This window comes from Amblyraja radiata, chromosome 1 (genome assembly GCF_010909765.2).
Source record: "Amblyraja radiata isolate CabotCenter1 chromosome 1, sAmbRad1.1.pri, whole genome shotgun sequence".
In the NCBI taxonomy this organism is placed as follows: Eukaryota; Metazoa; Chordata; class Chondrichthyes; order Rajiformes; family Rajidae; genus Amblyraja; species Amblyraja radiata.
Window position 1 is genome coordinate 108,711,090 of NC_045956.1, and position 20,357 is coordinate 108,731,446.

At 43.5% G+C, this 20,357-nt stretch overlaps 1 long non-coding RNA gene and 2 other non-coding genes across 3 annotated transcripts; all 3 read left to right on the plus strand.

Annotated features, from left to right (window-relative positions):
* Nucleotides 1–906: 906 nt before the first annotated feature.
* LOC116977929 lies at nt 907–6,903 on the plus strand. Its single transcript, XR_004413329.1, has 4 exons — nt 907–1,069; nt 3,500–3,566; nt 4,735–4,789; nt 6,732–6,903. It is a non-coding gene; the product is annotated as an uncharacterized LOC116977929 (long non-coding RNA).
* Nucleotides 3,612–3,729, plus strand: LOC116983574. Its single transcript, XR_004414746.1, has one exon. It is a non-coding gene; the product is annotated as a small nucleolar RNA SNORA26 (small nucleolar RNA).
* LOC116983566 lies at nt 4,853–4,971 on the plus strand. Its single transcript, XR_004414745.1, has one exon. It is a non-coding gene; the product is annotated as a small nucleolar RNA SNORA26 (small nucleolar RNA).
* Nucleotides 6,904–20,357: the final 13,454 nt, after the last annotated feature.

Sequence of the window (20,357 nt, forward strand, 5' to 3'; positions counted from 1 at the left end):
CTAGAATAGCCTGCTCGCTCGTTGGATCCTCCACATGTTGGTTTAGAAAACTATCCCGTATACATTCCAAGAAATCCTCTTCCTCAGCACCCTTGCCAATTTGATTCACCCAATCGATATGTAGATTGAAGTCACCCATTATAACTATGGTGGGAAGTGATGGAGAGAAAGGGAATGCAAGGATTACTTAAAGTCAGATAAATCAATATTCATACCGCTGCCCAAGTGAAATGTGAGCTGCTGATCCTCCAATTTGCGTTTGGCCTCATTCTGACAATGGAGGAAGCCAAGGGCCAAGGATAGAAAGGTCAGTGTGGGAGATGGACACAAAATGCTGGAGTAACTCAGCAGGACAGGCAGCATCTCTGAGAAGGACTGGGTGAAGGTTCGGGTCGAGACATTTCCTCAATTCTCGAGCCGAAACATCACCCATTCCTTTTCTCCAGAGATGCTGTCTGGTCTGTCCTGCTGAGTTACTCCAGCATTTTGTGTCTATCTTGGGGAGAGAACGTGTTCTCTGCCTGACTTAGTGTTCTTTTAAATTGTGGTTTAAGTATCTTCCTTTTCCTATTGTAACCTAAACTATTACTCTATTCCCAATGATGTACATCTACCGGTCTGGTATGTTTCTTGTGCCAGCGCCCAGTAGAAATGTAATGGCCGCTGAACCCAGTCGGCCTCGTTGCGGTTGGTTCACGGCGGATCCGGTGGTAGAGGCCGGACACGTGACGGGCAGGCGCTTGAGGAGGGCCACGTGATGGGGTCACAAGGCCGTGATTGGACGGTCGGAGGAGGGACACGTGACTAACATACAAGGCCGTGATTGGGCAGTCGGACCAGGTGACGGGCTCGCAAGGCGCTGATAGGGCAGTGGGAGGTGGTGACGCACGTATAGGCGGTTGGTTGACGAACGTGTTTCTTTCTGCGCGCTCGCTTGTCCGTGGCGGGTGTCGGCGGAGTGAGCGCCATGACACGCTGGGCCTGTGCGGCGGCGGCGCTCGCGCTGGCGCTGAAGCTGGAGCTAGCGCTCTCCGTGCAGGGGCGCGCGGACCGGTGACCGTTGACGGAGGTGAGCGCGAGTCCCGGGCCCGGTCGGAGTGACGAGGGAGATGGTTGGTTGGTGGGGGTGGGGGTTGGTTGCGGGGGTGAAAGGGAATGAGGGAGGAAAGGGGGGAGTGCAGGAGTGAAGAGTTCCGGGAAGGGGGTGGGGGGGTAGTGTCGGGATGAGATGGTTGCGGGAGGGAGAGGGGGAAGGGAGTGCAGGAGTCGGCCCTTCGGCGCCACGTGTCTACGTCGCTGTGTAATCACCGCCGAAAATCGTGCGGAAAATAACACTGGGCCCCAAAAGGTTCTGTAAATTGAGTAAATAAACAACGTGAGTTTGGCTGCTCTCAGCCAACGATAATTGCAAGAAATCGCAAAGTGCCTGAAGTAACTCGGGGAGGTCCATTCGATTCACACATGTTGCATGGATCGCCAAGTTTGTTCAAAATCTGAGATGATTCCCGCCGCACGCCACCAACCTCGCTCCATGGCGCTGGACGCGGGAATGGTGACCCGATTCCATCGCTGCCAGGGGGTGTTGCGGACGAGTCAGAGCTTAATGTCTTCCATACCTTCGATTTTCCAGCATCTGCAGTTCCTTCTTAAACAACTTAATGTCTTCCCATATAGGTTTAGGGTAAGGAATAGCGACGATGTTGATACCCATCAAGATTTATTTCTATATAAATGTAATGTAGTTTAAGCGTTCAGTCAAGTCAAGTGGGACACAATGAGATTGGGTGGGTATGAGGAAAGAAGGCTAGTGCAAATAGGTATTTAATGGTCGGCATCGTTCAGTGGGCTTATAAGCCTGGTTCCTTGATACACAGCAGATCCATGAAACGTGATATTTGGAAGAGGCACACAAGTGTAATTGGAGTTATGGAACTTCTTTTTTTAAATATCACTACACGGTGGTGCAGCGGTAGAGTTGCTGCCTTACAGCGAATGTAGCGCCGGAGACCTGGGTTCGATTCCGATTACGGGTGCTGTCAGTGCGGAGTTTGTACGTTCTCCCCGTGACTTGCGTGGGTTTTGTCTGAGACCTTTGGATTCCTCCCACATTCCAAAGACGTGCAGGTTTGTAGGTTAATTGGCTTGATAAATGTAAAAAGAATTCCAGTATACAATTTCTAGTATAGTCCCTGATGGATTCTTCGGAAGTGATGACTACAAGGTACATACAAGATGTCTAGGGCCACGTAGAAATGTGGTTATTGTCGTAATAAACTGGTCACTTATGGCTCTTACATGGCTGTAATGAGTATGTCATGTTAGAATTTCTGCCATTTCAATATTGGTAGAACTGTAAACTAAATTGGAGGAATTTCAGTAAATATATTGAGGGAGGAGATTTGTTTGGAATGCAATGTTCTGAGAATTGTGGAGAGGGAAAAGTTGGAAACAGTAAACGATTGATTAAAAGATGCAGTGTGGAAATAGGCTCTTCGGCCCACCAAGTCGCGTTTGGGCGGCACGTGTGGCGCAGAGATAGAGTGGCTGCCTTGCAGCGCTGGAGACCTGGACTAGTTCCTGACTACAGGTGCTGTTTGTACATTCTCCCCGTGATCGCATGGGTTTTCTCCGATATCTTCGGTTTCCTCCCACACTCTAAAGACGTACAGTTTGTAGGTTAATTGGCTTTGCTAAGTGTAAAATCGTCCCTGGTATGTGTAGGATAGTGTTGATGTACGGGGATTGCTGGTCTGTGCGGACTCGGTGGGCCTGTTTCCACTCTATCTCCAAACAAAACTTTTAAAAAAGTCCACACCATTTCATACTAGTTCTGTTATTCCACTTTTGTATCCATTCCCTACACACTATGAATAACTTATGGAGGCCAATTAACCTACAAACCCACACGTCTGATATGGAAGGAAGACGGAGCTCGGTTAGACAGGTTATGGGGGGGATGTGTAAACGTCCAACATGAAACACCATAGGTCAGGATCAAATGTGGGTCTCGGGCGCCTTTATTTAGTGTGACATGATCCACGAGTTCAGATTTTATGGTTGTCTTTGATCACAATGATCAAAGTAGAAAGGCGGCTTTTGTAAGTAGTTTTTAATTGATCGATTCATGCATTTGGTTCATAACTTGAATTAATTTAACTTTATGCTTGTTTAAGAAAATTGGGTTGAATGTCAGCACCAATGCTGATCAAGCATCATTGTTCATACCCTTTTTCAGCTTTGCCCATCTAAGACTGTCAGTGTCTTAAATGGCCATCACACGAGGGTAGAAAAAATTTCTCTTTCTAACCTGGGACAATCTGTTTGTTCTGGGTCTGGTATAGAGGGACACGTTTCTTTTTATTAATTAGCTATTGAAATATTTAGCAGATTTTAAATAGTAGTCACATAAATATTTCTAAGTGAACTCTTATTAGTCCTAAATTTGGCGGTTTTATATGTAATTGTTTTATATATAACTAATTGTTTTCTCTAATTACAGATGAATTGAATAAGCAGAATCGAAAATGAGAATCTGGATGTGACGTGAGCTATCCAAGCAGGGAGCGGTAAGAATTCTATGCCTTGAGTGTTTATATTTTGCCACCCCTTCATTGTCCATTTAAGGCAGACAGTGTCTTGGGTGACCAACACGGGGGTAGATTATTTTTCTCTCTCAAACCCAAAGCAAATGTGCAGTCAGTGCTTTGGATCCTGTCGTGAGGAACAATTCTTATTCTTAACTCCGGTTATCTGAAGATTGGAGAAAATGTGTTCAGGTTCTGTTTTGCGAGGCAACCGACTTACAAAGCATTGGGTGTCTTAGAGTTAATATGTTGTTTGTGTAGTATAGACTTTTAAGAAAGATACTTAAATGCTGGAGTAACTCAGCAGGTCTGACAGCATCTCTATAGAAAAGGCATTTATTAATGGGATTTGGGGATCAGTTGGAACTTAACTTGAAATGAAAAAGTTGCACCCAAATTGCCTGCCTACTGTTATGCATACTGAAGTGCTATTGTGATTCTTGATGTAGAACTTGCCAAATTCTACTAGTGGGGAAAATTTGCATCAATAATTGAAAAGCAAATAACTTGGAGCTGAGACACAACAGTTTCACTATAATTTGTTTATTGGACACAGTAGCCCCAACTTTGTTGATGAATACCAGAGATTTCAAATGCTGACATCCATAAAATAGTTCTGATGCTTGGTGGTGGGTTGACTGAAATTTGTAGAGTGTTGTGACTAATTACCTGTGTTTATATTTGATGACTGAAACTGCAGATGATGAATGGGAAAAGGATCCTTATTGCTACTTTAATGTGCAAGAGGATAATTGACATTTGCAGGTCACAGCTTTATCCAAAGCAAAGGTCCTGCCAGGTTTTGTTTGGAACATGTTGGAAAGGGACTTGAATTTTTAGTACAGATGTGGCATTATCAATTTTTTTAATCTTCTTGTAATATATCATGTTAATTCAAGGCATTTTACCCAACATTACTTAATGGACTAAACCAAGTCAAAAACAAGATATGCGATTGAAAAGAGGAACTGGAAAATTCTACAATAGAGAAATTTAAATTAAATGTTGCAAGTTTAGGCAATAGTTATAGACTGTCCTAAATGGTTGCCTGAAATGCAAAGATAGTCTTGTCTGTCTTAATTAATATGTGTAGATTTCTAATGCTAAATTTTTCTCTTTTATAATGATTAAATTATGTTCTTATTTGCAGAGTGATGAAATAAACACAAAGACTGCGGAGTCAAAATCTGGAAACATGGCATGAGGTATGAGCAAGCATGAGGGATTGTCTGAAATGCTTGGAATTCCTTAATCCCCTCCCTTCATTATTGCCCATCTAAGTCTTATTATGTCTTGGATGAATAACACAGAAGGGTAGAGCAGTTTCTCACTAAAACACAAAGCAAATGCATTATCATTGCTTTGGATCCTGTCGTGAGGAACATATTTATCCTGTTATAGGTTCACGTTGCCGTGACGGTGTGTGGAATATGAAATTTTCCATTTTTTTTAAAAAGACCAGTGCAAAACACAATTGGCATGTCTTCACTATCTACAAAGCCACCCACTTTTATTTAATCTGCAAACTTGCTAATCTTGCCATGTGTTCTCATTCAAATAATTGATATAGATGTCAGACATTCATGGGCCCAGCATTGAAAATAGCCTGTCCCACTGAGGCTATTTTTCAGCGGACTGCAAGCGACTGTCAAGTTGCCTGAAAAACTGGCAACTGGGACGGCGACTGTGAAAGAGTGGAACACACACTTCCTTCACCAGCCCGTTATGCAAGCAGAGGGAGCGCTGTCTAAAAAGGTGCAAAGCCAAGGTCAGGCATGATATTCTTCCGATTTAAGTCGGAATTCCAACTTTTTTGTTTTCCTATTGTGTCCATTTTTTGTGCCCAATTATTTTTGGCTGCCAATCAACTGCTGTATCCATGGCGGTTGCGTCCAATCACCGGCCCTCTTCCCTTGAAATTCCCGTCCAATCAACAAATCTGTCTACTTCCGTCCAATCAGCCGCTGTCTCTAAGGGCATTGTGTCCAATCAGATAATGCGCCGGTCACTCGGCGGCGAATCGGACACAGTCTCCAAGGGGCGTTGCGGCCAATCACCGACCAGCTTCCCTTACTGAAGTAGAAGCTGGCTGCAGCCACAATCACTTTTTCTGTGCTGTTTGCACACGGTGCTAGGCATAGAGATGTTTAAGGTAACATGTTTTGTGAAGATGTTTTTAGCTGTATGACGTCATTTATTTCATGAAATATTTATCTTTTGAGGGTTATTTTACTGGTTTTGTGTTTAAAAATTCTAAGCTTCTGTTATGTAAACTACCAGCAGAAAGCTGGGGAATCACTTTCAATTTATTAAAAATGCAAGAGCCCCCTGAACCCCCACTGGGGGGGGGGGAGCCTAACTGGCCTCCTGGACCCCCGGTCAATACTTCCTACTTTTTTTTTCTGTTGGTGAATATCATGCTTGCAGGGTGAAACAGACACACACCGTGATGAACAGGAAGGTTGGCGCTGTGTGCTTAAGCAACGCAAGAATTTCATTGTCCTATACAGGGACACATGACAATAAACTCACGAACTTGAACTAAAAAGACAGCTAAAGCACAGTGTACGGTAAGTCCTTTGAGGGTGGGGGAGAAGGAGTGGAGACGACGTTTCGTAAAACTTTTTTTAACGAAACTACAAGTTAGAGATACACGGCTGTGAAGCTCAGAATACATCTAACATTACTAGTCGGTTATCCTTGGTTTTGAAAATTGCTTTTTTTCCCCAATGAGCCAATGAAATTCTCTGGTCAGCACCGGCTGCAACCTACAAGAACCTCCAACCTCCTGGTAACCCATTAGAACCTCCTGGCACTCCACCTACGGCTCGAGAATTCTCACTACTCTCCAAGGCTACGCTAATTTTTCAACATGCTGAAAAATTCACGGCGGCCATAATGAGGCCGCGACTAGCTCCCAGAATGCGGGAATCCTCGCAACCATGAAGGCAACTCCCCGGCAACCACCTGCGAACATGTGGAGCCTGCACAGTCTCCTGCAGTCGCCTAAGTGGGACAGGCCCATGAGGCGCACCACTGGTCACAGGAAGCTCACGGTGGTGGGCTTTTGAAATTTGTTTGACTATTAGTTCCAAAGATGCAAGTTATTTCCGATTTAAAGTTTACAGTTTTTTTTGTGTTTCCTAGGGTAAAATTATGCAGGGAGCGGCATGAATGTGAGCAGATCTGTGGATGCATCATCAAATTATATTCAAAGGCGTTAAATAATTGAAAATATTTTTGTCTGTTCACTTGTTGATGTCATCCTTGACAAACTAACTTGTACAACTGATATCTTAGTTTTTTGTACATGCCAGTTAAAAAAAAAAATCATGGTTGTGTCAAAAAGTTGCCCATGTATACAGTTAGAGTGGAATATTTTATCTAAGCAAAAGCTAATCTCCCTCAATACTATTTGTTTGACGGAAGTAGCAGAGTGAATACATATTCCCAATCTTCTGATTTTTGAAGCCTGGGGAAGTCGCACAGATTCAAGCCACCTCAATGGCCGGGAACAATTATTATTTTGGGCCAATTACGCAATTAGTGACCTTATATGGGCGATCCCACGATATGGCTTACCATCGCCCGGTGGGAGAAGAGGAGGGAAGAGACAGTAACTCTTTAAGACTTTTGCCTCCATCACAGTGAGGAGGTGCTTGGTGAACTCACTTGTGGATGTTAATTTGTGTTTATTGTGTGTTATTATTACATGTATGGCTGCAGGCGGCAACATTTTGTTCAGACCGAAAGGTCTGAATGACAAATAAAGGATTCATTTCAATTTAGCATAGCAAATTTCTGGAATTCTGCACGTGCATCAAGAAATGAGTTTATAAATCCACATTTTCTGAGGGGCCTTTTCTATCTATATCAGTTTTTTGGTAGTGATTTGTGGATTTCCATTCATAAAACCCATCAGATATGTCGGAAGTTAGTTATACATAAATGACTGTTCTTTGGCAGAGGCAAACTGGGCAATTAGAGCCTTGTATTTTTGTACATTGCTCGTATATTATGTTTTTATTGCTTTCATTCATGTAATGTTTCAGTTGATTTAACTTGTAACATTAAAAGCATGATAAAAAGATGAATGGGTTTTTTAAATTCCATAAATGGGATGTACTTTGTCTTGCAAAATTTGTGAAATGTTTTCTTGAAACTTGCAACTGCATATTTCCAAAAGGGCATTCTTCTACGTAACATTCTGTATTAGGGTAGGATTAACGTCCATTGTTTTATCAAATCTTCAAGCAATCTGAAATGGTCTCTGGTAAAGGCTGGCCACACTGATCGCTGCTGCAGAGCTGCCAAGTCGTACAGATTTTCCGTATTTTGCACGGAAATGCGATAAGAATTTGGCGTTGCGTTGTTAAATACGGATTTTTTAGAAGTCTATTTAACAATGCAAAATCGACCATAGATTATCGTAACAATGAGGTGCAGCGTGCAAATTGGAGCGGCCGGGATCTGCCCTACTTTCTGTTTCGTTGGCTTGCCAATGGAGGGGTGGTGGCCCAGTGGGGTTGACTTGGGATCGTGCTGCTTGGAAAATGTGGGGGGGGGGGGGGGTCATGCTGTACCTCTGGGGATTGTAACAGATTAAATCTATTGGTGTTTTGAGATTCAAGATCCGGATTATTGTTTTTGTGGGCGTTGGTCTGCCGCCATGCTTGGGTTGGGGTCTCTCGTTCTTTCTTGCTATCTCCCTCCCCCCTCTGTCTTTTGCTCTCTCCCGTTCCTCATCTCGTCTCTCTCTCACCCTCTTGCCTCGGCATTCCCGGAATAATTTGCTGTTTTGCAGAGGCGGCTGCATCTGTGGTTCCTGTTGGGGGGGGGGGGGGGGAGCCCTGGCCCGTGGCGGCTCCTGGTCCGTTCCCTCCGTAGGTGCCTCCTGGCCTGCTGAGTTCCTCCAGCACTCTTTTAAATTTGGCTCTGGAATTGAAGGTGGGCTCTGGGGAGAAGGAGTGGGTGGCGTTTCGGGTCGAGATCCTTCAGACAATCACAAGTATTCTCACCGACGAGAGTTCAGTTCAGTCTCCAGAATCGCTGCCTGTCCCGCTGAGTTACTCCAGCTTTATGTCTATCTTCAATTTCGGAGTTAAATAAAAAACAGTGCTGGAGGAACTCAGCTGGTGGAGGGAATGGATTAGGAGTTTTGGGCCAGGGTTCTTTTTCAATAGGAAGGAACGGCAGATCAGGCATGATATTCTATAGATTTATATTGGAATTCTATTTGTCGAAAAAAAAAACCCGATTATTTGGTGGAAAATCTAACGGGGTTGCGCCCAATCACCGCCCAGCTTCCCTTAAAATTCTCGTCCAATCAACAAATCGGCCTACTACCGTCCAATCAGCCACTGTCTCCAAGGACATTGTGTCCAATCACAATGCGCTGGTCACTCGGTAGCCAATCAGACGCAGTCTCCAAGGGGTTTTGTGACCAATCACCGACCAGCTTCCCTTACTGAAGCAGACGATGGCTGCAGCCAACAGATGGTGCAACAAATTTTTTCCAGCAAAATGGCACCATGTAAAAATACTAATTTCCTCAACAAAATACTGATTTTCAGGTTCTACATTACCGAAATGCTCTGCCAAAACTTGGCAGCTCTGCTGCTGCTGCTGTATTTCTCGCTTTTGTAAAACCTCGTATTAATTGAATGGTGCCATGAAAATGTCATTGTCCACTGAATTTTCCCAATTCAGTGAGAAGACACTGAATCAACTGTTGATTGCAACTCAAAATCCACTTTGCACAGATTTCTCAAGTGTAACAAGAAGCTAGCCAATGCAAATTCCCTTTCAAGCAAATAGTCTGCAAGGGCCGAGATGGCCTGTGTAATTGTTATAAGATGTGATGAGTTTCTGCTAAGACACATGCCATATTTGGAGAGTTGATTTAAAAAGGAATCTCGGTTTGAGGAAACTACTTTCCCCTCATAATTTTATATTCTTTCAGGTCTCCTCTCACCTCCGCTCCAGAAACACGGTGTAGGTTTAATGGTTCCATGATGCATTATCCAGCCACCTCCTAGGTTATACCCTTTAATTCTGGTAAACCTCTTGCACCCTCTCCAAAGACTTCACATCCTTACTGTAGTGGGACAAATGCAGCCAAAGTTTTATAAAACTTAAAGGAGAGTTTCTGACTCTATTCATTGCCTTGATTGAAGGCAAGCATATTGTAAGACTTCACCATTCTATCTGCTTTTGTTTCCATGTTAGACCTCCCCAAAGGGATCTATAAGAATTGCTGCCTCGATAAGGTAGATAGGGTGGTCAAAGGGGCTTTTGGCACATTGGCATTCATCAGTTGATTATAGCAGTAAAGACCCATGTCACTAATTGCACCCCTGCCATCTGGAAAATAATAATCGTGAAAACCATGATCACCAGCTTCTTCCCAGCAATTGTCAGACTTTTCAACACTAACCTCAGTGCTAGATGCAATTTACTGGAGCAACTCAGCGAGATAAGGAATGGGTGACATTTTGCTTCGAGACCTTCAGACAGTCGGAAGAGGGAGACAGACGTGTAAGATGTGAAAACGAGACATCAAAGGGGCTGCGGTTCAAGGAAAATGTTGAATAGATCGTTAGCTAGAAGAAGGTGACAACGAAGCATACAGAGATAACATTTAATCAGGGACAGACTGGTTGGATAACTAGGAAGGGGGAAAGAGGGAGGTCAATATACTCCCCTCCCCACTTTGCACATCCCCCAAGCCTTTCCACTTGTCACTTTAGTTTCATATATTTTGTGTTTTTATGACTTGGCAGATCAAAATTTCCCTCCTGGGATAAATAAAGTTCTTATCGTATAAAGTTCTATGGCCTGCTGGGGTGTAAGCTACCCAAGCGAAATATGAGGTGCTGTTCTTCCAAGTTGTGCTGAGCCTCCTCCATGTCAGAGTGAAGCCCAGTGCAAATTGGAGGAACAGCTCCTCTGAGTCTCCTGAGAAGGGTTTTGACCTGAAACGTCATCCATTTCTTCTATCCACTGATGCTGCCTGTCCCGCTGAGTTCCTTCCTACACACTAACCTTTTTTTTTTTTGCACGAGTATTACATAAAATGATACAGCACAAGAACAGATCCTTCAGCCCACAATGTCTGTTAAATGCCAATACCAACTTTCATCTGCCTGCACATAATCCATTTCCCTTCATTCCCTGCATATCTATCTGTCTATCCAAAAGTCTTAAATGTCACTATCAAATTGCTTCAACCATTACTAGTGTTCCAGGCGCTCACCATCCTTTGTGTAAAAAAAACTTGTGCTGCTCATTTCCTTTGAACCTGGGGCTTCTCACTTTAAACCTATGCCCTCTAGTATTTGACTTTACTATCAAGGGAAACGAGTTCTGAGTACCCTATCTGTGCCTCTCAGATCTTTGTTATGCCTCCTGTAATCTCTTCCTCTCCAAATAACCTGATAGATCCCTTCAGGTCCTGGGAATTTACCTACCTTGATGCTTTTCAAGAGCACCTTCACCACCTCCTTAAACAAACTGCCCTCGCACATTAATATTCTCCACACTGATCTCACTGTCCTCCTTAATATCTCATCTACATCCCAAAGCTCCAAGCACAAATTCCTTTTTTTTATCTGAGCAGTCATGCCTTCTCCCTGGTTAACTTCTTGTGTTTAATATAGAGAAAAAAGCTTTGGGATTTCCTATAATCAGAGTCACCAAAGCCATTTGTGGCCCCTTTTGGCCATTCTAATTGCCCCCTTATGTTCCTTTTTCCTTTATATTCCTCAAAGACCCTGACTGATGGTATGCTTTTAAACCCCACATGAGCTTTTCAACTTTTTGATCAAATTTACAAACTCTTTGGTCATCCACAGTTCCCTTGTTCTGCCATCTTTACCCATTCTTATTGGAACATGCCACTTCTGAGCTTCGGCCAACTGGCCGTTAATTGACTCCCACGTGACAATCACAATAATACTTTATTAGCCAAGTATGTTTTACAAGGAATTTCATTTGCCATGTCAGTCATACAAATAAAAAGCAACAAAACACAAAATACATTTTAACAAAAGCATCCACCACATTGACTCCTCCACATTCTTCACTGATGGAAGGCGCACAAAAAGTTAAATTTCTTCCCTTCTTTGTTCTCCCGCAGTCGGGGGCCTTGAGCCCTCTATTGATGGGAAGATCAGCTACTGCAGCGGGGTGTTGTCAGGTCCCCCAAGCCGGTAATCGTGTCGTGGCTGGTCGAACCTCTGCATCGTTGGTAACCAAGCTCTCGATGGTAAAGACCGCACACCCGCGGTTGGAGCGATCCCAGGCAAGGGATTGACCCCTGTGTTAAGTGACCCTGTGTTGGGGCCTCCAACTCCACCGATGGAAGGCCGCAGAGCGACCGGATATACGATCCGGAAAACAATTGCATCTCCAGCTAGGTAAGAAACTGAAAAAAGTTTCCCCCACATAAAACAAACCGGAGAACATTTTCACAGATTTTTAAGACGTACAAAAAAATGTTTAATATGGAAAAACAGACTGTTGACACGGCTGCCATTCATGCGGTGCCCCTGGTGTCACTTACCAAATGTGAACTTCCCAAATAACAATAACAAATAACAGTGTAGCCCCCCTGAGCTCCTGCCTAACAATGTTGTAATTTGTCTTATTCCAACTTAATACCTTCCCATAAGGTCCAGCCTATTCCATTGTAACACCAGTCATCTGGCCAGGTTCATTTCCGAATATGTGCAGCAACCCACCTCACCAGTTCGGACTATCCACATAAAGTTTCAAGAAACCCTCTTGGATGCACCTAGTAACTTCTGTTCTGCCTTTGGTACCGAGGAAGTTCCTGTCAATATAGGGGGAGTTAAAGTCACCCACTGACAATCCTATTGCTTTGGCATCTTTCCGTAATCTGTTCCTCTATCGTCTGCTTGCTCCTTTGCTCTGGGTGTGTGTGTGTGTGTGTATATCACCTCAGTGGACGAAACTTCTGATATATTAGTTATTAGTTTATTGATTTAAAAAAATATATTTTATTCATCTGTGTATTCTTACTGCTAAACTGCTGCAAGTAAGAATTTCATTATTATGTTGTCAATGTATATGGCAATTAAACACTCTTGACTCTTGATTTTGTCTTTCTACCTCCCAAAACATAACACCTTACATTTGCTCAGTTTAAACTCCATCTGCCATTTCTCTGCTCATATCTGTAACTGATCTAAATCCTGCTATGGTTTGCTGGGCCATTCCGGATAGAGGCTTTGAGTCATCCACATTTCAGGGTTTAAAGCCCCATATTGGTCAGACCTCTTAAGGATAGTGGATTGTTCAGGACATTTCTGAACCAGTCACCATTAATTGCACATGCTTTTTGATTCCACATTACCTATTTAACTAAATTGAAATCCCCTAACTGTTGTGAATTATAAACACATTCACCTTTTTAGCCCAGGCCAGGGATTACTAGTCCAGTGATTTAGTCTTGGTAACATTTAAATTAAGGAATATTCATTAATTTTGTAGAAACTAAACAAATGGATTATTACCTCTTTGCTGTCTCCATCTCCTTCCAGTGGAGAATTGCATGTGATCGGATAATGGAAATTTGCCCTAACAGAATTCACAAATAACTATCCAAAAATTTGAGATGGAATAAAATTCACTAATACATAATTTATTTTTAAAAGGTAAAGAAATAAACACAATATTTATTTTATTTTAACTCACAATTCATGATGCATGCACAGGCTTTTGGTTACAGAAAATTGTGACACTGACTAGACACTGATGAGAGCCTTGAAGCTCTCCGTGCTAAAGTCTTGGTGCGGAACAACCTCCTGCGTTGCTTTGCTGGATCGTCATGGGGCGCCAGGACATCTACTCTCCGATCCAGTGCTCTTGCACTCGTCTACAGCTCCGCTCCAGCATGGTGCCGCAGCGCTCATACTAGCAAGCTAGACGCCATCCTCAACGACACCATGCGGATCATCACCGGCTGCCTACGTCCTACTCAGACGGATCTTCTGCCGGTGCTCGCAGGTATCGCACCCGCCAAGCTTAGCAGAGAGTACTTCACCCACAGGCTGGTGTGCACAGCCCCATCGGATGCCAAACATCCTTTGCACCACCTCGCCCAGGACTCACAGCAACTGGGACCTCAAGGCCAGTTTCAACACGCTAGGAGCATGGAGAACCAGCTGGGAACAGACTTCGCAACCTCCTCAATTCACTGTTGCACCGAACACCACAGCCCCACCCGGCTCGAACCTTCCCTGAAAAGAGTGGGTCGCCCTGAACTGGCTCCGTACAGGGATCGGCCGGTTCAACACCAACATGCATCAGCGGCCTGCATGTGTGGAGCAGACCAGCAAACAGCGCAGCATGTCATTTTCGACTGCGCAGTCCTCTGCCCCCCTGGTGGAGGAGTAGACCTCACGGCCCTCAACAACAACACATTGAACTGGCTACAGTGCCTGGATGGAGTTACATAACCTCTGCTGCCTCAAACGCAAGAAGACTGACTAGTTTCTGCATCCTCCATGTTGCAGATATCATCTGTATATCTATTCCACACTTCTGCGTCCCACCCATTTCTTGTTTTCTTGCAACATTGTAACTATTAGTGATTGATCATTGTGACATTTGCTATTACTTCAAGCGGAGCTTCAAGGAAAATACTCCATAAATTTGAAAAATTATTGTTTATCAAATGATTCAAATCTGATAGTCATCATGCAATAAAAACTTAACTTTGATGGATGAAGGTATTGCTGAGAGCAATTGGTTTGCTTTTGATCTGCATGCAAAGCTTTTAAATTCTTGAATAAAGAAATGTATAAATACTTGAGGATAATTTTCAGTAAAACATTATCTTTTTACTATCTTCAATGATCAAAGCACTGGGATGAATCCATGAAATCAGATTCATTTAACCTCTTAATAAATAATTTCCTTCTGATTTCTGCTATCTAACTGTTCTTTGTGAATTGCCAGACAATACATATAGACAATTCTGGGTTCTTAATTTAGACAAGATAACAAATTATTTGTATTTGATTATCCACTTTAAACAAATCCTTTTACTGATTGAGAATGGTTGGATAAAATTTCCTTTTATAATATCTCTGATATCAGGAATAGAGCAAAACTACTTTGGATGATTTTCATAGGGTTTTATTACATTTGTATAGTGGGTTCTTTTACATTCATTTTGCTTCATTCCTTTGGTCAGAATAGACAAATAAAAGCTTTAGAATTTATACTATATCATATTTTCTTTGGTAATGGATTCACCTTTTTTCCAAGGCTGAAACAAGTTTTGAAAAGGCACATTAATTGTAAATTTGCAAATGGATTCATTTAATAAAAAGCTTTTCTCTGCTGTTTTAACCCATTTTATATTTCTTGGCTTTTATTATTACAGGGCCATCCCGCCAGCTGGTCTTAACAAATCCATTAAGTCTTCTTTGCAATTGTAGCTGGGTGTGTGAGATCCACACGTTAGGACCTGCTGCTTAATCACTCCTTTAAGACTGATACAAACACAGTCTTTATTCTGCTAATAGAAAGAGTTGACACTTGCTGAGATACAGTTCCAAAGTGTCAGCAACCATCTGGTGTTTTCCTCAGTTTGCCATTATTGATGGTTGGGCCTTGACAGAGGGTGTGCACAGGTTACTTGACCACAGGGGATCTGAGCACTTCCTACAAAAGGGAGGTGGTGAATTGCCTTCAGGGGGAGCAATTACAAATAATTTTCTCTTCCTTACCCTAGAGAGAAAATTGTAACATCTTTCACCTTACTGGCTAAGCATTTAACACACAACCACAAGGAAATAGGTGTAAGAATAAACTACTTGTCACCTAAAGCCGCCACCATCCTTCAATGTGTTCATCACTGAGCTACTTCGGGCCTCAACTCACATGAGCCAGATGCCCATAGTCTCTGATTTCTTGACCTTTCGAAGATTTATCTACTTCCTTTTTAAATACCTACCGATGATCCAGCCTACGCAACCATTCCGGGTAGAGAATGCCAGAGATTCACAAACCTCGCCAAGAGGTTGATCCTGCAGAGTACGAGGCAGAGTTGCCAACCTACTGCTTTTGATACTAATCTTATATTTGTGGCTTTAGCAATAGTTCATTAGACGTTTTTTATATTTGATTACTTGGTTCAGTTGGTTCCAATTTAGGTGGCTAAAATGCAAAAAAACGTATTTGCTTTATTTTGGTAAATTCTGTTACTTTTATATCTGCAGCTCAGCAACAATGCTAAGCTTTGCGGGCCCTGCTGTCTGCTCTGACTCAGTTGCATTAGTAAGGCTACATCTGTGGTAGTCTGTGCCACTCCATGGATCACTCTTTAATATTAAAGTTAATTTTTATCACTAACAACCCGATGGCTTCTACGCAAACAACTTCTTTCTTTCGTAAACAAGCTGAGGAGTGTAACAAGAATGATGTACAAGAGACTGATGATAGTAAAAGTGACAAAAGCTGTGTTTCGCCTGCTTCTAGTTCATTTTTTCTAATCGGGTCCAATTGTAGTTCTGAAAGTACTGATGTTTCAAAGTCAGGCTTGTATCCCTGTTCAGGTGTTTGGACTGAAGAAATGTGGAAGAAAAAGAAAGAAACTTATCTCTGGTTGGACTTCAAGAATGATAAACGTGGGTGTAAAGTATGTGCAAACATAAGCAATCTGACACTTTTCACTTCTGAGGGTTTGAGGCTGTCAAATGAATGACAAATGTACCAAATATCCAATTATGGAGCCGATCGAAGTACACGCTTGAAGTCTTTCAGAAAAAAAAATTGTTGATGACAAACTATCAAAAGCTCACGCTGCTGTTTTACGTGTTGAAAATAAAGCTAGTGAAGATGCTCTTGGAAAATTATGTGACACCATGATTGCTTCGCATCTAAAGGCAACGTACAAATTTTCCATTTGCCTATTATTTAGCTTAGAATGACGGAACATACTCTGATCACTTTGGCTTACTAGAACTTCAAAACACAAATGGTATTGACATTGGAATTGGACTGCATTCCTACACTAGTGCTCCAGAGATCATTAACCACATACCCATTAATATGATAAAGATATTAGTGAGTGCAACCATGCAATATTTTGTCATATTATTACATTAAGTATTATATGTTTCATTGTACTAGTTATACACTGGGATGTAGTGATAGGCTATAATCTTGTTTGACCCTCTTGGGGGACTAGCTACCCCCCCACCCCCTCACCCCTCCCCAAGCAAAACCTGAATTGACGCCCCTGTTTGACAACTCCGGCACCTAAAAAAAATAGCGCTGCAACACTGCTGCAGACTATACCTTTCTTTACCTTGTAATTATGCTCCCTCACACAATACGGCAGTCCTGTTTGTTTTGTGTTTTTTGTGTTGTTTATTTTCGTTTTGGTTAGTCTAGTTTTGGTTTTTAGTTTGTGTTTTGGGGGGGGGGGGTGGGTTGAAACGGGGCTTGCTGTCTCTCCCTGCGGGGGAATGCGACTTTTTTGTCGTATTCCCCTTCTCTGCCTCCGTCTGCGCTGAGGCCTAATGGCGGAGCTGGCGACCTCGAGGCTCAGGAGGCAGAGCCCGCCAGGACTCGCACTGGGCTCGCTCCCGTGAGGACGGCCCGGCTCGGGGCTGGAACAGTGCTTTCGTGAGGGGCTGTGACGCTCCCGTGAGGACGGCCGGCCCGAGGAAGGAACGGTGCTCCCGTCGGAGTGGCCGAGCTCGGGGAGGTACGGCGCTCCCAGCCCGAGGGAGGAGCGGCGCCCATGTTGGGGCGGCCCAGCCCGAGGGAGAAGCGGCGCCCAGTCGGGGCGGCCCAGCCCGAGGGAGGAGCGGCGCCCAGTCGGGGCGGCCTGGCGCGAGGCTGAGACGGTAACGGTACTCACGTGAGGGCGATCCGGCTCGGGGCTGGAACGGTGCTCCGGTGGCTGGGACGGCGTTCTGGCGGCGGTGACCTGAGTCCGGGGTTGAGCCGCGGGCCAGCGGCTGCGTCAGCAGGACTGGTGGACGGCAGCTTCGACCACCCCGGGCCGCGGTGTTTGAGCCGCGGGACAGTTGTAACATCGCCCGGGGGGTATCGCCTCAGCGCAGAGGGAGAAGAGGAGGGAAGAGACTGGAGACCTAAGACTTTTGCCTCCATCACAGTGAGGAGATGTTGGGTGGACTCACTGTGGTGGATGTTAATATGTGTTTATTGTTGTTTTTTTAATTGTATTGTATTGTATGTATGACTGCTTCAATTTCGTTCAGTCTTCGGTCTGAATGACAATAAAGGCTATCTAATCTAATCTAATCTAATCTAATACCAAGTGCTGGATGAACAATGTTTTGGGTTGGGACCTTTCTTTAGACTGATGGGAGTAGGGGGGAGATTGCTGTAGAAGAGGAGAGGGTGAAGCAAAGCTGGCAAGTGGCAGGTGGTACAGATGAGGAGGGGAGGTGGTTAGCAAATGGGTGGAGATATTGACGAAAGGCTAGAGGTGAAAAGGAGACAAAAGTGTGTCAGATCAGAAAACAGCTCAGTTACTGCCTTAGAGAGTCAGCCGGGTTCGACCCTGACTATGGTGCTGTCGCCATGGAGTTTGTACATTCTCCCTGTAAAGTTGGAGGGAGTTATGTTTCATCATTCGAGAGTTTCCCACCAATGGAAACATCTCAACATAAATTTATCTGCTACATTTCAAGAATACAAATCTAATTTATTTAATCATTTGTGTTAGAACAACTTTTTTATCTCAGGAATTAGCCCAGTGAATCATTTTGGATTGTCTCCAATGCTAATGTATCCTTTCTTATCTAGAGGGACGACAAATGTGCACAGTACTCTGGCTGTGGCCTCACAAATATCTTGTACAATTATATCAATACTTCCTCTTTCTTAAACTCCAATCTCTGCAATAAAAGCCAATTTGTCCTCCTTACCACCAGTTGCTCCTGCCTGCTAATTATATTGTCATGCTCAGGAACATCTAGATTCCCTCTGTACTTCAGGCAATTGTAATCTTTCTCAATGGTATTATCGTCTGTCTTTAGGTTCTTCTTACATTTTTTAATCTCTCAGTTAACAGCATCTTTCTATTCGTCATTCTGTATCCTTTCTCTTTTGCACCTTCTGTATTACTCGTGTCCCATAGGATTTGTCTGTATAGCACACCAATACAGTATTTCATTGTATTTCAGGACGTGACAATAATAGTAAGCCAAACTAAATGCAGGGAAACGACAGGGCAATTGTTCAGATGTTTCCACGACAGGGAGAATCCTCAATGAGTTGACACAATTACAAAGTAATGGGATGGTCATTTAAAATGGAGGTTTGTTGGAACTTCCCGCAGAGGTTGGTAAATCTCTGGAATCTTCTATCCTGAAGGATTGTGGAGGCTAGATTGTTGAGGGTATTTAAAGAGGAGGTGGGTACATTTTTGAGAGATTTGGGAATCGAGGGCTATGGGGAACTGGAGCAGATGGGACCTGGGCAGTTCAGCCATCGTATGATTTTAATGGGTCTCAAGCCAAGTTCGCCACCAATTGGGTGAAACTTCCCTTACTGGCATTGAGGGGTAACTACAGTAGAAAGGTGACTATTTTCTCATTTGGTCTTTACAGCATTTACTTTTTTCATTGAAGAGGATGAACCAGAGCATGCCAATCGAATACTCCATTTGTCATAAGATCATAAGTGATAGGAGAATTAGGCCATTCGACTCATCGTCTGCTCTGCCACTCATTCACGGTTGATCTATCTCTCCCTCCTAACCCCATTCTCCTGCCTTCTTCTCCCCATAACCTCTGACACCCGTACTAATCAAGAATCTATCTATCTCTGCAGTAAAATATATCCACTGACTTGGCCTCCACAGCCTCCTGTGGCAAAGAATTCCACAGATTCACCACCCTCTGACTAAAGAAATTCCTCCTCATCTGCTTCCTAAAAGAACGTCCTTTAATTATGAGGCTAAGACCTCTAGTCCTAGACTCCGCCACTAGTGGAAACATCCTCTCCACATCCACTCTATCCAAGCCTTTCACTATTCTGTATGTTTCAATGTTTTAATGTTTTAACTACCTTTGTTCACAGAATCAGTTTTAAACAAGGTCTCCGTTCCCTGATATAAAGGTAGCGGTCTTATCCAAAATGTTTCTGCACTGGGCTTTAGCGAGTCATAGCTTCACTACTGGACTTGATTGTGAGTCCAGTGATAGAGTAGACAGTTGAATGCTCCAGCATCTGGAATCAGAGCATTTCAGATGTTCTTGTGTGGCAATAGACAATAGGTTGAGGAGTAGGCCATTTGGCCATTCGAGCCAGCACTGCCATTCACTGTGATCATGGCTGATCATCCATAATCAGTACCCCATTCCTGCCTTCTCCCCATATCCCTTGACTCTGCTATCTTTAAGTGCTCTATCCAACTCTCTTGAAAGCCTCCAGAGAATCGGCCTCCGCCGCCTTCTGAGCCAGAGAATTCCACAGATTCACAACTCTGGACGAAAAGTTTTTTCCTCATTTCCGTTCTAAATGGCCTATCCATTATTCTTAAACTGTGGCCTCTGGTTATGGACTCCCCCAACATTGGGAACATGTTTCCTGCCTCTAGCGTGTCCAATCCCTTAATAATCTTATATGTTTCAATAAGATCCCCTCTCATACTTCTAAATTCCAGTGTATACAAGCCCAGTCGCTCCATTCTTTCAACATATGACAGTCCAGCCATCCCGGAAATTAACCTCATGAACCTACGCTGCACTCCCTCAGTAG